Consider the following 16,291-nt stretch of genomic DNA (forward strand, 5'->3'; position numbering starts at 1 on the left):
CGATTTTTGAGCTGAAGGCATTTGAGTTCCTGAAATCCCTTATCTGCCTAAAAGCAGAGCGCCACCCCCCCGCACCCCCAAAGAACGCAACTCTCCTAAATCCCCTCCTGGGGCAACTCTATAACCTCCTCCTCTGGCGCCCCACCAGACCCCATCACAGACGATCATGTCTCCCACCTGCTCTCTTAAGGCCCATTTATTTTCCAGAAAGTCACTTGCTTTTCCATAAGTGCCCTTTCTCCCCCTTACCACCCTCACCACCTTGACTAAGTTGGGTGGAGAGACCCCAAGCTAACTCTCCCTTTGAGTGACTGATCACCAGATACCACGTGAATGCAGGATGCACGTGTTAAAATTTCTCTGGTTGTTTTTCTCTTGTTAACCTGTCTGTTGTCAGTCCAATTTCCAGGGCCTCACCTGGAGAACCTAGGAAGGTAGAAGGAAAAATAATTTTCCATCCCTCCCCTATACCTATCTATAGGGGTAACTTTTTCTCAACAGGATTTAAGAGAGAAAAGAGAAGGTGATGAGGAGGAAGGGCCCTAGGAAGAGGTCTCTATGTTCTGTCTCTTTATCTTTGTTACTAGTGTTTAGAAAAAGCATGAGAAAGACTTCCCAAAGGTTCCATGCTGCTTAGAGAAGTAGCTATTGTTCTCTGGAGGGTCTGAGAAGGAGAGGGTCCTGGGCTGGAAGGAACGTGGCAGCGGCGGGCAAGGATGTGAAGTCAACATCTGACCCAGAAATGAAGGGAAAAGAGATAAATGGGAAGGGAATGGAAGAGAAAGAAGGGAAAGGAATAATGCCACGGGAACTTTGAGGGGTCAAAGCTTGTGTGGGTAACTTAACCAATGAGAACCTTTCCTTTTAAGTCACCACTTTCCAGTATTCCAGGCAAAATACTGCCTGGTGTGGGTCTTAGATCTGCCATGACCAGCTGCAAGTTACTTCACTTCTTTATGCTTCCTTCCTCAAAAGTAAGAAGTAGACAATTATGCACAGACCCAACAAAATTATTGTAAAGATTAAATAAGATGATCTATGTAGATTTTTAGAAAAGCGCTAAAGCATAGCACTTTCAGTAAAAAAAATTAGTGATCAATAAAAGTAAGTGATTATTATTATTATTCATCTCTAATTGCACAGAACTGCTCCTTTTTATGCTTTACTGAATTAGAAACCCAGGCCCGGCTGCAGAAGTCACAATTCACAGTTTTATATTAGGAATCTGCTCTCCCTCCCTACCTCAAAAAGGGTTTAGGGGAGATGGAGAGAAAAGTGATGCCTGAGGGTGAGAGTGTTGTTTTCATGCTATTTTAGAACTATTAGAGCTGGAAATCCAGCAATTCTCAAATCCTGCCCTGCTAATAACCTCTACATTGGGGAAATTCCAAGGGAATTGTAGGCAATGAGTAGCAGAACTGAATTTGTCATGTTGGTAGGTTTGGAGCCCTCTGGTAAATGCTGGAACTGGAGCATGCAGCTTAGATGTTCTCTGCAGGATTTAACCTTGAGGTTGTATCACTCTCTAGCCAGTCTCATGAAGGAATAAAATCAAGGAGAAGGAGGGAGCAAGATGGTTGCCTTTGCATCCAGGTCCAGGTCTTCATGCCACCTCTCAGTGACACTGACCTCATCTGTCCTGTCTTAAAATGCAACACCTACAACGCCCCCATTTCCTGCTCTATTTTCCTCTTCAGTGCTTATCATCTGAGATTCTTAGTGTTTTCATTATTTACCGTGTAGATGAGGATCACTCCCAGGGAAAATGTAAATTCCATGAAGAAAGGGATTTGGGTCTGCTTTATCTCAGCAATGGAAACAGTGCTTGGGTTAAAGAAGGCATTCAACACGTATTTGTTGACTGAATAAAAGGGAAAAAGGAACGCCAACGTGTCCTGTGTACTTCTTAACAGATGGTAGCCCGTGCAACCAGTAAACCCTCGCTTGGTAAATGTCCTGGGATGCTCACCAATAGGATCAGCAAGTCTGTCACAGGATTGGGTCCCAGGGTAGCAGGGAAGGGGAGAGAACAAGGAGATGTGGGGCTGTGGGAGAGAGAGGAGGCTGACCATTTCTTCACAAGTGGAGGGAACAATTGAGAGAATCAAAGAAGGGCCTGCTGACTGAAAGAACATTATCCCCAATTCCATGAGGGCAGAAAGAAGTCTACACTGGAGGAAAGTTCACCTCTGGACTCATTTTCCCATGAGAACATTAGGTGGTTAGTCTCTCTGCTATTAATAGTTTACTGTGTTTCAGAGGCACGTACAATATTGTGGAAATATTGTGGAAAATAATTGTGTTTCAAAAAATAATATGCATGTATATTTTTATGCCTATATTTGATTCATGCCTACCTCTCATTCTTTTTGGAGGGGAGGAAGGTAGGGAGGAAGAGGAGAGTCTCATACCTTAGAAAGAATGGATTCAGAATAAAATTCCCTTTTGGATAGGCTGTAGGCTACAATGAAAGGGAAGCTATTCTTGGTAAGTTAACCTGAATTTTGGGAAGCCTGTCCAGGGTCATTAGAGGTATAAATCAGATTGAGGATTTCATGACATTGAGCCTTCATTCAAGATTTCCTCTTTTACTTGATTAGTTGGTTGGTAAGTCAACCTTAAGCAGTGTGACGTTGGCTTTGTAGTATACTTTTTACAAGTACAGAGCTCTATCAGAGACTTCTAACGCTTCATCAAATGGCAAATTTGCATTCAATAACTATTTCAGTGCACATTTTTATACTCCTAGAACTACTTACCAAAGATTATGGCTAAGGTTGTGGAAGACTTGGTCACATGGGGAGAATGTGGCAGGCAGTAGACAGCAAAGGGACTCATGCCTTTCTCATCTCTCTTATGCCATTGGCATACCTGCTACCTTGGAATTCCCAGGTAGACCATTTAAATGGGTTGGAGATTTATACGGTGTGTAATCAAGGAAGGGTAAAGAGAGCCCTTAGCAAAAAAAACTTTGCTGGTGAGAGCCTTCCTTTAATCTGCATCAGTGTACTATTTCCACTGCTTATTATCACCACCGATGCCACCTGAGTTGACAGTGGTGATACTGATACAAAGTCAGTCCTCTGCTACCCACCTGTTCCCAAGCATACTTGATGAAACACACACACACAAAATAATTTGGATTATTTTCGAGCAGTTAGTATATATCAAATTCTGAGCTAGGTACTCATTTATTCGTTATCTTTAATCCTTCTAACATCCTGGGGGGTGTGTAACTGATGAGGAAATCAAGACTCAGAGAGTTTAAAAATTTGTCCACATGACAAGTGAGTACTAGATTTAAAGCCAGATTTCTCTGGCTAGTAATCTCATTTTATTTCGCTGCACTTCATATCTCCTGGAGGAGACACTGACTTCCCCAAATCACCAATGACAGGGGTTGGACGTGCTTAATGAGGGCGGTGGAAGGGGATTTGAATTTCATGGTACTTATTACAATTTGCCATTAGATGGGTGATTATTTAAACATCAGCACCACGTGTATTTTTAACTTTTCTAGTTGCCACATTAAAAGAGTAAAAGGAAACAGTTAAGATTAATTTTAGAAGTCTATGTAATTTAATTTATCTAAAATATTATTGCTTCAACATCAATTCAACACAAAAATTATTAATGAGATATTTTATATTATTTTTGTACCAAGTCTTGGAAATCCAGGGTGTATTTTACACATACAGCACATCTCAGTTTGGACTATTCACATTTAAAGTGCTCAGTAACCACATGTGGCCTGTGATACCACCTGACAGCACAGATACAGACTGTAAATGCCACAAAGGTGAGGACTAGCACCAAGTGCAGCCATCCAGTAGGTATCCAATCCATACTGGGCATGTGAATACTTTATGAATGAATGAATCAATAAATGAAAATAAAAACTGACACAAAATGAATGCATGGAAATTTACATTATTAATGATGTGACCCATGAAAAATCTGCGTAGTTTGAAGATTATTTATTCAGGTCTTTTACTTGGCACATTTAAGTACAGACTACTACTGAACTGTAGTCAACTACTATATATGTATGTGTGTATATATGTACTTATATACACATATTTACAACATATATATGTAGTAAAATGCTTATATGTATTATATACATGTAGTAAAAAATATACATATGTAGTAAAATGCTTATATACTTATATGTATATCTCCACGGCTCTACCTCCAGCCATCTGCTAACTTCTATCGCTCTATCTCTACCAAGACAGAAGAAACTGTACACAATCACGTAAATCTCGGAAGGTCTGGAAATGGAAAAACTAGGGTCTGAGCAACCATGGAGAGCCAGGTGAGGCTCTCATTTCAGTGTGTAAGATACTGTTGTAGTTTCCTGAACTTTACTTGCAAATCTTCATTTAAGAGCATTTCAAGATGGATGTAAGAACGTGTATGTGTGTGAGTGCATGCGCGCACATGTGTGTACCCACATGGGGAGGTGGAAAGGTTGCAGAATTCAACTTGTTCAATGTACTAAACGGTGCAGGGTATACTCTATATCAAACAGTGAGGGCTATTTATAAAAGCCATAATCTGGGTCATTCACAGCACAGATTGCTAATATGTAGGTTATATTTACAACCGAGCAAATCCAATTTTGTATTACATTAGAATTACCCTCATGAGTTTAAAAACTTCATGCTTTTGCTTCCTGCCCCAGTACATTAGGCATGTCCTTAGCAGTGATATGTAAGCTATAAAATGCAATTTTTTTTTTGTAAATGGCATTCAATACAGAATGGAGACAGGATGGCTATCATAGCTTGCTGCAGACTTCAGGTGGAAAATATTTTAATTTCCCCATAGATAAAGCAAAAAGCAGGGCAGACTATTTGGTCTCCCAGGCTTCTTTTTGCTACTGCAGATTTATAATTGTTCCTCTTGAGATTCTACTTTTAGTTGTCTAATTGTTACAACCCTTTGATATAGCCTACCTAACCTTTGGGCCATATTGCTTCATACATCTGTACAACAGTGGTGTCACCCTACAGTTTGCCCTTGACACATTCTGAAGCAAGTCAATCTTTAGTATGTCTCACTTTCTTTTTCTAACCCCTTCATTCCTTGACCTTTTCCTTGTGATTCTTTTCAGTGCTCCTCCGCCCCCACTCCACTGCATCTTGTTTTTTTCTTGTACCAAATACCTACATTCTGTTCTCTGGGGGAGCTGGGGGGCATGTCATATGTATAATTTAATTTGTAAGGTCTCCTTGTATGACTTGTATTTAAGCCTTCTATTTCATGTTGGAGGGTAACAAATGAGTTTCAGACATTGATATGTGGTTGGCAGGGATGCATTTCTGGACTCAGTGACTTTGAGGATGCCATGAGTCAAGGTCAAACCAGATAATCAGAGGGAACTTAATTCAGGGCAATACTTACACAGACAATGGAAGGGCTAAGAAGCCAAACAGGGGATGGTGAGATAACCCAGAGATTGGGAGCTGTTGGATAACCACTACTCTCAAGTCTCACCCCTATCTGATTTTAGGTGATATCTAGATGACACTTTGGGCTTTAGAGTTGATGCTAGAATGACTTAAGACTTTTGGGGTTGTCTGAGTGGAATGGATGTATTTTGCATGTGAGAAGAACTTGAATTTTGGAGGGCAAGGGGTGCGATGCTATGAACTGGATTATGTTCCCTCAAAATTCATATGTTGAAGCCCTCAGCCTCACTGTGATGGTATTAGGAGGTGGGGCCTTTCAGAAGTAATGAGGTTTAGATGAGGTCATGAGGATGGAGCCCTCAGGATGGGATCAGTGCCCTTAGAAGAAGAGACAAGGGGACCTTGCTTTCTCTCTCTCTCTACCATGCGAGGAGAAGGTGGCCGTCTGTCAGCCAGGAATAGAAGCTGCACCAGGGACTCGAATCTGCTGGTACCTTGATCTTGAACCCCCAGCCTCTGAAACTGTTTTTTAAGCCATCCAGTCTGTGGTATTTTGTTATGGCAGCCTGAGCTGACTAAAACGGGAGGTACAGAGTAAATGAAGAATGAATGAATGGAGACTGTCAGACAGGAAATGGCAGCTCAATAAGCCAAATGCTCCCGTTGGGATCCATCTCTGGTCCCATTTAGGGTGACCTTTTATCCTCTCCAGCCATTACGTAGGGTGTGACTCTGTTTTGCGCCCACCACACTCCAAAGGCTCATTTCAGGTCAGAAGGAACTGTTTCATTTCATTGCCTGAAGCATTTTGTGACTCTATCCTTCCTTCCATGATGGGTGTGAGTTTACACCTGGAAATAGCATCCACCTCTGGACACTATGGAAGGACAGGCCACAGGAGGTTTTGTCCTTGGGAGAAAAACTATATTTGGGCAAACCCCCATTTATTTTCTCCTGGTCTCCATTAGGAAAAGCTGCAGACCAGAAGGATACTGTGTATTTCTTTTGCTTCCTCACGTGGCCTTTCTTTACTTAAAATTCTTTATTTCTTCCCATCCATTCATTTCTAGGTTACATTTTCTGTAACAATGGGCTGCCATTTAGTTTCTCTCCCTAAGCCTAACCGGTCCTCAAGCCAAGGACTCACCGCCATGAAGTATTATTTTACAGTGTGGAGAGGCACATGGCTCTCCCCAATGGCCTTTCATTTGCACTGATCAACCAATAAGAAAAGCCTGCTGTCAGAGATACAAGGCAACCTCTTTGTCTGAAACCACTCACTCCTCCTTTGTTTTCCTCCAGTGCTCACTGTGCATTATGTCCTCCATGCTCTTCTCTGTGGCTCTGCAGATGTGAAACTGTAAATGCAAGGTATTTAAAAATAATAAAGAAAAAAGAAAAACTCAGTAGAGTTGTGTGGGAGGCCAGGACCCCCCCCCCCACACTGTTTCAGGATCTGGTTGTTAAGGAAGGGCATGTGGACATGCACAGACTGAGGCCATGGGAGGGAATGAAAGCCAACAGAGCCCCTCCTACATTCCAGGGACTAAGTATTAGTGCATATCTCATCCCAGTCAGTCCTTATCAAAATCCTGTAAGATGGTGAAATTGGCATTTACTTCTCCAGTGGGAGCTGGAGGCAGTACCCTAGCTACCTACCTGCCTTTCAGGACCAAGGCATTCAACCCCTAGCTGCCAAGCTGAAGGCTCACATGAACGATCTTCAACTCTAGGGAGTCTCCCAGTTCAAGAAACACCTCCTTCCCTTCCCTGGGGTACCTGGTCAGTATCAGAGTACAAAGAACCAGCCCCCTTGCCTCAATTTGGGGCACCTCTGAAGGGCACCCTAACTCCAGGGCTCTCTGTGGGTCAGTAGAGGTCTCTGTTATGACTCTGTCATGGTTTAGCTTCTCCCATCCCCCAATCCTACTTCCTCACTTCTTTATAGGTTTGTCCCTGAGACCTTCCCTTTCCCCCCTGTAAATGTGCTGCATGCAGAGAGCCATATCAGAATCTGTTTCCTACTTGTTATGAGTTGTGTTCCCCCAAAATTCATATGTTGAAGTCCTCACCCCCAAAATGTGACTGTATTTGGAGATAAGAGATGATGAAGTTAAAATGAGGTCTTTGGGGTGACCCCAATCCAATATGAATTGTGTCTTTAGAGATACCAGACACATATGTGCACACAGAGGGATGACCATGAAGATACAGAGAGAAGGCAGCCTTCTGCAAGCCAAGAAGAGAGGCCTCAGAGAAAATCAACTCTGCCCACACCTTGATCTTGGACTTCCAGCCTCCAGAATCTTGAGAAAATAAATCTCTGTTGTTTAAGCCACCCAGTCTGTGGTATTTTGTTATGGCAGCCCTAGCCAATCAATATACAACCTAAGACATCTCTACATATACGTAATACTATATATAAAATAGATAACTAATAAGGACCTGCTGTATAGCACAGGGAACGCTACTCAATTCTCTGTAATGGCCTATATGGGAAAAGAGACTAAAAAAGAGTGGATATATGTATATGTATAACTGATTCACTTTGCTTTACATCTGAAACTAACACAATATTGTAAATAAACTATACTCCAATAAAAATTAAACAACAAAAAAAACAAGAGAGGACCCACAGGCATGGGAAAAGCAAACAAACAGAAAACAACAAAAAAAGACATCTTCTCTGTCTCTAGCTCTCCATTTTAGAAACAAGAACCTGAGGGTCAGAGAGGTTATAGAATTAGCCTAAAGTCACAGAGCCAGAAAGCAGGAGTCCTCATGCAGTCCATGTCTTTCTACTACATGAGATGAAATCTAAGCTTCCTACTGCTACCTGCTTTTCCCTTTGTAAACACTATTAACCCTTACTACAAATACTAAAAATTAATATACAATGGCATTTCACCCCTGTCCAGAATGATGGCACCTTCTAATGAGGTTGATCAAGAGGTACAAGCTACAGGGCTTCCCTGGTGGCGCAGTGGTTGAGCGTCTGCCTGCTGATGCAGGGGACACAGGTTCGTGCCCCGGCCCGGGAGGATCTCACGTGTCACGGAGTGGCTGGGTCCGTGAGCCATGGCCGCTGAGCCTGCGCGTCCGGAGACTGTGCTCCACAACGGGAGAGGCCACAACAGTGAGAGGCCCACATACCGCAAAAAAAAAAAAAAAAAAGAGGTACAAGCTACAAATTTCTGTTTATTTACTTTACTAATTATCACAAATAGCATGTTCCCTTCCACCCCAAACATACTTATAAAATTCAAGGCAATATACGGCATGAGCAATACTTATGGAATATATAATTTACTTATGAAAACTATACTAACTTCAAACCAATCTCAAAAGTGAGATTAAGAAAACTTTCTAGGTTTCTAAACTTCTATGACTTTTCTAAGAAGTGAGAAAACATAACCTAATTTTAGCTAAGGGAAAATTATTGATCTACCCTGGGAGGTAGAAACTATTTATATTTAATTTTATAAAATATTGTGATTCCCATAACCATAAAATAATAATAACTGCAGTTTGAGTCTTTAAAGTTTAATGTCAAACATACCAAATTATTTCTACTGTCAGGGTTTTATTAGACTATATATTCATAATTAAAAATAAAACCTTATTAGAATAGCTGAAAAGTTCATCTCTCCAACTAGCATTACTCTCTGTACTGGGAAAAACTGAATGGTTATCTTGGGGTTTAGGAAGAGGAAAGTTGAAATATAAAGATGAAGTTATGACAAATCCTCTTCAGGAAGAAACAACAGCAAATGCATGCTTGCATTTGGAATTATAAACAAGGAGGTGGACAGTGAATGATTTGGGGTTGTATGTTAGGCTGGGAGGGATCTTAGAGATACTGTAGTCTGTTTAATAGATGAGGGAACTGGGGCCAGAAAGATTAAATGATGTGTCCACAGTCATAGGCTCATTATTGCTGGAACCAGGCCTGGAACCAATGGCCCCCAGCTACTGGTCAGGGGTTCTTTGCCCTATGACTTGCTGCCTTTCTTTCTACAGAAGCTGAACTTCAAATACAAATGTAATCAAGTTAAATGAAATCCAAAAGTAATATTTAAAATAGAGCCACACCTTTTGTGAATGGTTTTCATCACCATATGTTGTAAATGGGAATAATCTAAGCACTATGCTTGTATTCTATGCCACATAATATAATATTAGCTCTTGGAGGGTGGGATGACAGATGCTTGACAGAGGACAGAACAAAACTTATTCAACAATAAAGGTTAGAGAACCACAGGCCTGATAATTTCACCACTTTGGTGAATCCGGTGTTCAGAAAAATGGACATGGCAAGAACTTTCTGCTGGGGTTAAAAAAAAAATCATTGCATTAGAAGCTTACTTGCACTCTTTGGTGTTTTAAGAACAAAGACAGTGATATTTCCTGGGAGAAATCTCGACAGTGGTGAGATTTCCGCAGAGAAATATGACACACACGTGGGTAAGTGACTCCTGGTGACAAGACAGGCAACTGCTCTATACACTTAAAGAATAAAATGCATAATGAAAAGACACTGAGATACAAGGCGTAGCACCTCCTATTTCTGTGCTTTGCTTCTGTGTATCCTGTGGAATCTATTTGTGAGAAATCTATAAAGCCACCATTTATCTCCTGTTAACTCTTCTGCTGGGAAAGTTGGTAGAAATAAAATCCCCTGCTGTCCCAAACATATTTCTGATGGTTGTCGAACCAATTAAGGTAATTACTATGTGCTGTGGTTGCCCTGTGCACAGCTCGCCTGGTCACACAGCCTCAGGTGGGGCTGCACCTTTGGTAAAACACTGACAAGCTTGTAATGGACACTTCTTGATAGGCTAGTGTTTGAGTCGAGTCAGGATTCAAAAACCTTGTGTCTCCAAGTAGTTTCTCTCCCCCCCCACCGACCCGTGTACACGCAAAATAATTTCTATTCATAAGTGCCTCCTTGAAAATCAAGTCTCAAGAAACCATTAAGGAAAAAAAGTGTCTATCAGGTACTTGTTTCTTATTTCTCACTTTTTTGGGGAGGATTGTGTCAAGTGTTCTTTTATGACAGAAGTCAGGAAAATAATCTACTTACAACATATAAATCTGTGCTAATGTACAGTGTTTTTTTTTTTTTTTTTTTTTTTTTTCTTTTTGCGGTATGCGGGCCTCTCACTGTTGTGGCCTCTCCCGTTGCGGAGCACAGGCTCCGGACGCGCAGGCCCAGCGGCCATGGCTCACGGGCCCAGCCGCTCCGCGGCATATGGGATCCTCCCAGACCGGGGCACGAACCCGCATCCCCTGCATCGGCAGGCGGACTCTCAACCACTGCGCCACCAGGGAGGCCCTGTACAGTGTTTTTGACTAGAGAGTAATCATGGTGTGTAACTGCCCGATGAGCTGGTTCATTACCCTGTAGGATGGAGCCAGCTGGGGTAGAGGAGCAGGCACTCTGACTCGTGCAAACGCTGATAGCCAGTTTATTTATAATGTGGTCAGTTTGCCATTAAAAAATACAGGGTTCATTAGCGATAAACTAGGAGTTTGGGATGAACAGATACAACCTACTATACATAAAGTAGTTAAACAACAAGGACCTATTATATAGCATAGGGAACTATATTCAATATCTTGTAATAACTTATAATGGAAAAGAATCTGACAAAGAACTATATATAATATATACATAGCTAAATCACTTTGTTATACACCTGAAACTAATATAACATTATAAATCAACTATACTGCAATTAAAATTTTTTTAAAAAATACAGGGTTCATCTACCTAAGTGTCTTAGACTTAAACTCACCAATGACCATGAAAACTCCCTCCCTGAAACCTGCACCAACCAGTCCGTATGTACCCAAAATCAGAATGAACTCTTGAAAAAGATATTTACCTGAACTTTGCCAACAAAAGCATCCCTTATGCTATTTGTATTTTGTCAAATTTCGGTGGGTATAATTAGCAGTATAGGGATTATTTGGGGATGACTGCCACATTATCCTGCAATGTACGAATGTGCGTAACACCCATGCATGACAATCTGTAGGGATGGTTTTAGTGTTTAGTGGCAATTTCATAGATAACCGCCATTGGATACAGAGCCCCAGTGCTTCTAAAGCTATTTTGAATGGATTATTGGTGCCAGGTACCTTAGACAGGAATACGTTTTTTAAAGTGCTTGTCAAATTTCTTTCCCTGATTGTTATCAGTGTCATCCTATATCCTGAAGGGTTTTCAGCACAAGGTCTGTTCTCTGAACCTCTCACGGGATTGTTACTTTCCTCCAGGAACCGAGCCAAAATTACACACCTCCTCCTCGGATGTATTCCCACTTGGCTCCATGCTTTTAACCACAGACATGGCCTTATTTTGATATGCACTTCATTTAAAGGCTGCTTCTGCCAGAACTCAGGCATCTGCTGCTAATATTTCTCAGTGCACTGCAAAACATCTCTTCAAGTGGCTTTGTTACTTTTCTCATCCTAAAAGTACTGAACTTCATTTTTTTTCTTTTTTAAAACACTGTCTTCTATTTCAAAGTTTACTTTTCCTTAACATAAAAAGATATATATAGGGCTTCCTTGGTGGCACAGTGGTTGAGAGTCCGCCTGCCAATGCAGGGGACACGGGTTCATGCCCTGGTCCGGGAAGATCCCACATGCCGCGGAGCGGCTGGGCCCGTGAGCCATGGCCGCTGAGCCTGCGTATCCGGAGCCTGTGCTCCGCAACGGGAGAGGCCGCAACAGTGAGAGGCCCGCATACCGCAAAAAAAAAAAAGATATATACACACACACACACATACATACATATATTTTTTTCTATTCTGAGGATAATAGGAACCCAATAAAAAATTATGATAGAAAATTAGAAGTTAAGAAATGTAACAAAAGCATCATTTTATTTGTGGCCTTTTGTGTGTGTGTGTGTGCATGTGTGTGTGTGTGTATGTGTGTTTCCTGGCTCACTGTTGAGAAGATTGCAGGAGGTGATCGCCTAATTTTTAATATGATAGGACATCGTTTTCATTAATTAAAACATCCTTTTTCTTGTTGAGAGAAGAGTACTTGGTGTCATTTCTTTGAAGTGAGCCTTGTTTGGGTTTCTTTGGATTGTAGGCAGAAATCCACTTGATCCAGTTATAGGATTACTAGCCATACTAGATTAAGTGGAAAGTTTATATCTAAGAATAGTCGCTGTAACCTGAGTGGAGATGTGTAATTGCATTTTTTATACACACACACACACATGCACACACACGTGCACGACTTGCCTATACGCATCTCCAGAGATCATGTCTGGTTTTCAAACTAAATCACAAAGGAATAGTTTAAGGTAGAAATGGGCATCCTTACGTTAAAAATAGAAAGCATAATCTTACAGGTTTTATTGCGGTCTCTCATTCTCTTCATCAAGTATTGGAGAAGAGCTGAGGAATTGCGTGGGTTGATTGCTTAGTTCCGTGTGTGTATCAAAGAGAAACAGAAAACCCATAGAAGTGTGTGTATTACAGTGATTAGGAATCCAGGCACTTCAGGCTTAAGAATCTTAAAGATGACTTGGAACAAAATATTTTCCTTTAGATGTAGAAGCCTAGACACTCATCCAAGGGTCCTGGAAAGACTACTAAGTTCATTGTGCCACTTTTTTGCCAGCTGAGTTTCAAATTAGATAATTATTTTACATATGCTATTGGAAGGGATATTCAGATTAGGTCAGTCCTGGTTGGTGGGCAATCTCTTACACTTCCTTTTCTGTTCCATGTGCATCTTCCTAAAGGAAAATGCTCTTTTATCTCTATCTCCATAGTTAATGGTGAGAAGGGTTTGCAAAATTTTAGGCTTTTTTTTTCTTATTTGTTTAATCATCTGCTCATATTTCTTCTATGTAGCTATCATTTTAGTGTATGCTAGTCGTGTTATGCTGATAGTTTTTTACATGAACTATTTTTAATTTATTTTAAAACAATTTTTATGTCTATACACAAATCTATACAAAAATATCACAGCTGTATTACCAATGTAGCTCCGTCAGGCTTAAGGTCCACTGAAGCCCAGAGAGGGAAGTAATTGCCCAGCCACTCCTCTAAGTAGTAACTGAATCAGGTTAGAACCAGCTTCATCAAACTGACTCTGTCCTTGCTGTGCCCTCTGTAACAGAAGAGTCCTCACATCCGCTCTCCTGCGACCTTTTCCCTGGTCCCAAATTGCTCCCTGCTGGAAGGAGTAGTAAGATCACGGCCTTGGCCAAACACTCCATGCCTTCATCAGCCTTTCACTTACATTGCTAGTGGCCAATGTGCTTCTGGGTTTGTGCTCACTTGGTGGCTAGGAGGAGCCTTTGTTTTGTTCCGTGTTAGATCCCAGTTTTAACACTGCTCACTGGCATTCGTTACGTCGGGACGTTCCCAGGTGGAATGCTGGCAGCTCTTCCATCCAGTGTGGGTACATAATCGATTCAGGTCCCCCAGTGCAAGCACTTTCATATTCACTTCGTGTTAGAAAGGGCCAATAAGATCACAGCTAGAGTCATACCTCATTAGGGGCTTGTGTATTTCTCAAGGCAGAACTCACTGAATGCTTGGTGTTGAATTTGTTTGTCATCTGCTCTAGTCAATGGAAAATGGCATCTCACACAAAAGACTGGAGGACCTTCTGAAGGCAGGATCATTCTGTTCTACTTCCTTTATCACCATGAACAGAGACTTAGTTCTTAAGAAATATTTACTGGCTGGCTGTGCTGTTTATACTTGTGCTGTTTACACTTGAGTTTCTCTGGGACATGCCTGGTCCTCTTGAAAACAGAGCCATCTATCAACATCGTGAAAGGCTGTAGGCTGCTGTGCAGGTGACCAGCGATTGACAAGGGCCTCAGTCCTCCAAGCAAGTTGACCAGGTTGGTATACCTCCAGTTTCCTTGTGTGGTACTTTTAAGATCTGTGTCTTAACTTAGAGGAAGTGGAAAGGGAATATTGTTCCCTCCTTTTTCACCAGCTAAGACCTTGAACCTCTGAAGTTTATTAGGGATGAGACCAACAGTTTCTCTGACCCTTGGCTCCTCACCACCAGGCAAATACTAAGGATTAGAGGGAAGACCAGCACCAGGGAACTCAACAGACATCTTGTTGCCAGAAATCAAGACTCCAACCTAATTCACAAACTTGCCTTGGTGAAAGAATCTGCTGTCAGCCAGAGGGCTCCTTTCCAGAGGGAGGCCTCCTTCCATGCTGGGGACAAAAGAATGATTCCACAAGATTCTTCTGCCTGAGAGACTGAATATATAAACCGACAATGGCCAGACCATGTGAAAAATAGAACCCTGACCCCCTATCTGCAGCAACCTGTCCAGGAATCCAACTCACTCTCTTGAGTGACCACCTATTCATGTCAGTCTCGTTAAAAAAAAAAGTCAGACCACTATTTCTAGTAAATGGTCCAGGAAACAAACAAACAAAAAGCCCTGATAACAATTAGCCTAAAATGACCAGGACTTGATCAACGGTTGACAGCTTTTCTAATTTTTGTCTCTGCTTCCAACTTGGGACCAACCAGGGAAAGACAAGTATGAACCTCTGAACAATCACATAGGATGACTTCTAGTAGCTTCTCCTTGACAGCAGCTCCCAAGCAGCCTCCATCTCTGAAGCCCTTTTTTTTTTCCCTCTATAAAGCTTTTCCACTCCTCTCCCTGCCCTTGAGTTTCAGCAAAACCATGAGAAATGATGGCTGACTCTTTTACTATAGAAAACTTTGAATATATAGCCTTTGTTCTCATTTGCCTGATCTTCATTTATTGCCACATGCCCCTCAATTTCTTTTTCCATTGTGTTGCAGAGCAGTTAAGCATGGGGCCCTGGAACCATGCTTACCTGTGTTTAGTTATTTTGGTTTTTATTTCCATCACTCTAGGAGTTGGATCCAAAAATCATTGCTGTTATTTACATCAAAGTGTGTTCTGCCTACGTTTTCCCCTAGGCATTTGATAGTATCCAGTCTTACATTTAGGTCTTTAATCCATTTGGAGTTTACTTTTGTGTATGGTGTTAGAGAATGTTCTAATTTCATTCTTCTACATGTAGCTGTCCAGTTTTCCCAGCACCACTTGTTGAAGAGACTGTCTTTTCTCCATTGTATATTCTTGCCTCCTTTGTCATAGGTTAATTGACCATAAGTGCCTGGATTTATTTCTGGGCTTTCTATCCTGTTCCATTGATCTCTGTGTCTGTTTTTGTGTCATAGGGGTCCCCAACACCTGGGCTGTGGCCTGTTAGGAACTGGGCCACACAGCAGGAGGTGAGTGGTGGGCGAGCGAGCGAACCTTCATCTGCAGCTCCCCATCGCTACCCATCACTTGCATTACCACCTGACCTATCGCTCGCGTTACCGCCCGAACCATTGAACCATGCCCCCCTCCCCGTTGGAAGAGTTGTCTTCCATGAAACCGGTCCCTGGTGCCAAAAAGGTTGGGGACTGCTGCCATACTGTTTTGATGACTGTAGCTTTGTAGTGAATTCAGGTGTCAACACTTGCTGGCTGTGTGGTTTTTAGTAAGTCACTTAACACTCTGCTTCAGTTTCCTCATCTGTAAGATGGGAATGATAACTGGATTTGCCTCATAGGGTAGATGGGAGTTTGATGACTTGATACACATTAAATCACCCAGAGTATTATCAATGCAAAGTGCTAGTGGTGGCTATTTTTAACAGCCCTGTTCCAGTGAAGTTCATTGTCCCATTACTCCTTCCGTTAACCTGCATCAGCAGGTATACATCCTAGTAAGATGTAAATCCGATCTGCAGAGGTAGCACTTGAAACCACTGACATTTATTCACAAATTAACCCAAATTAGCATGTAAGATTTATGAACCTAGGAAGAGTCCTGG

This window comes from Mesoplodon bidens (genome assembly GCF_964165515.1).
Source record: "Mesoplodon bidens genome assembly, chromosome: 3".
NCBI classification, from domain to species: domain Eukaryota; kingdom Metazoa; phylum Chordata; class Mammalia; order Artiodactyla; family Ziphiidae; genus Mesoplodon; species Mesoplodon bidens.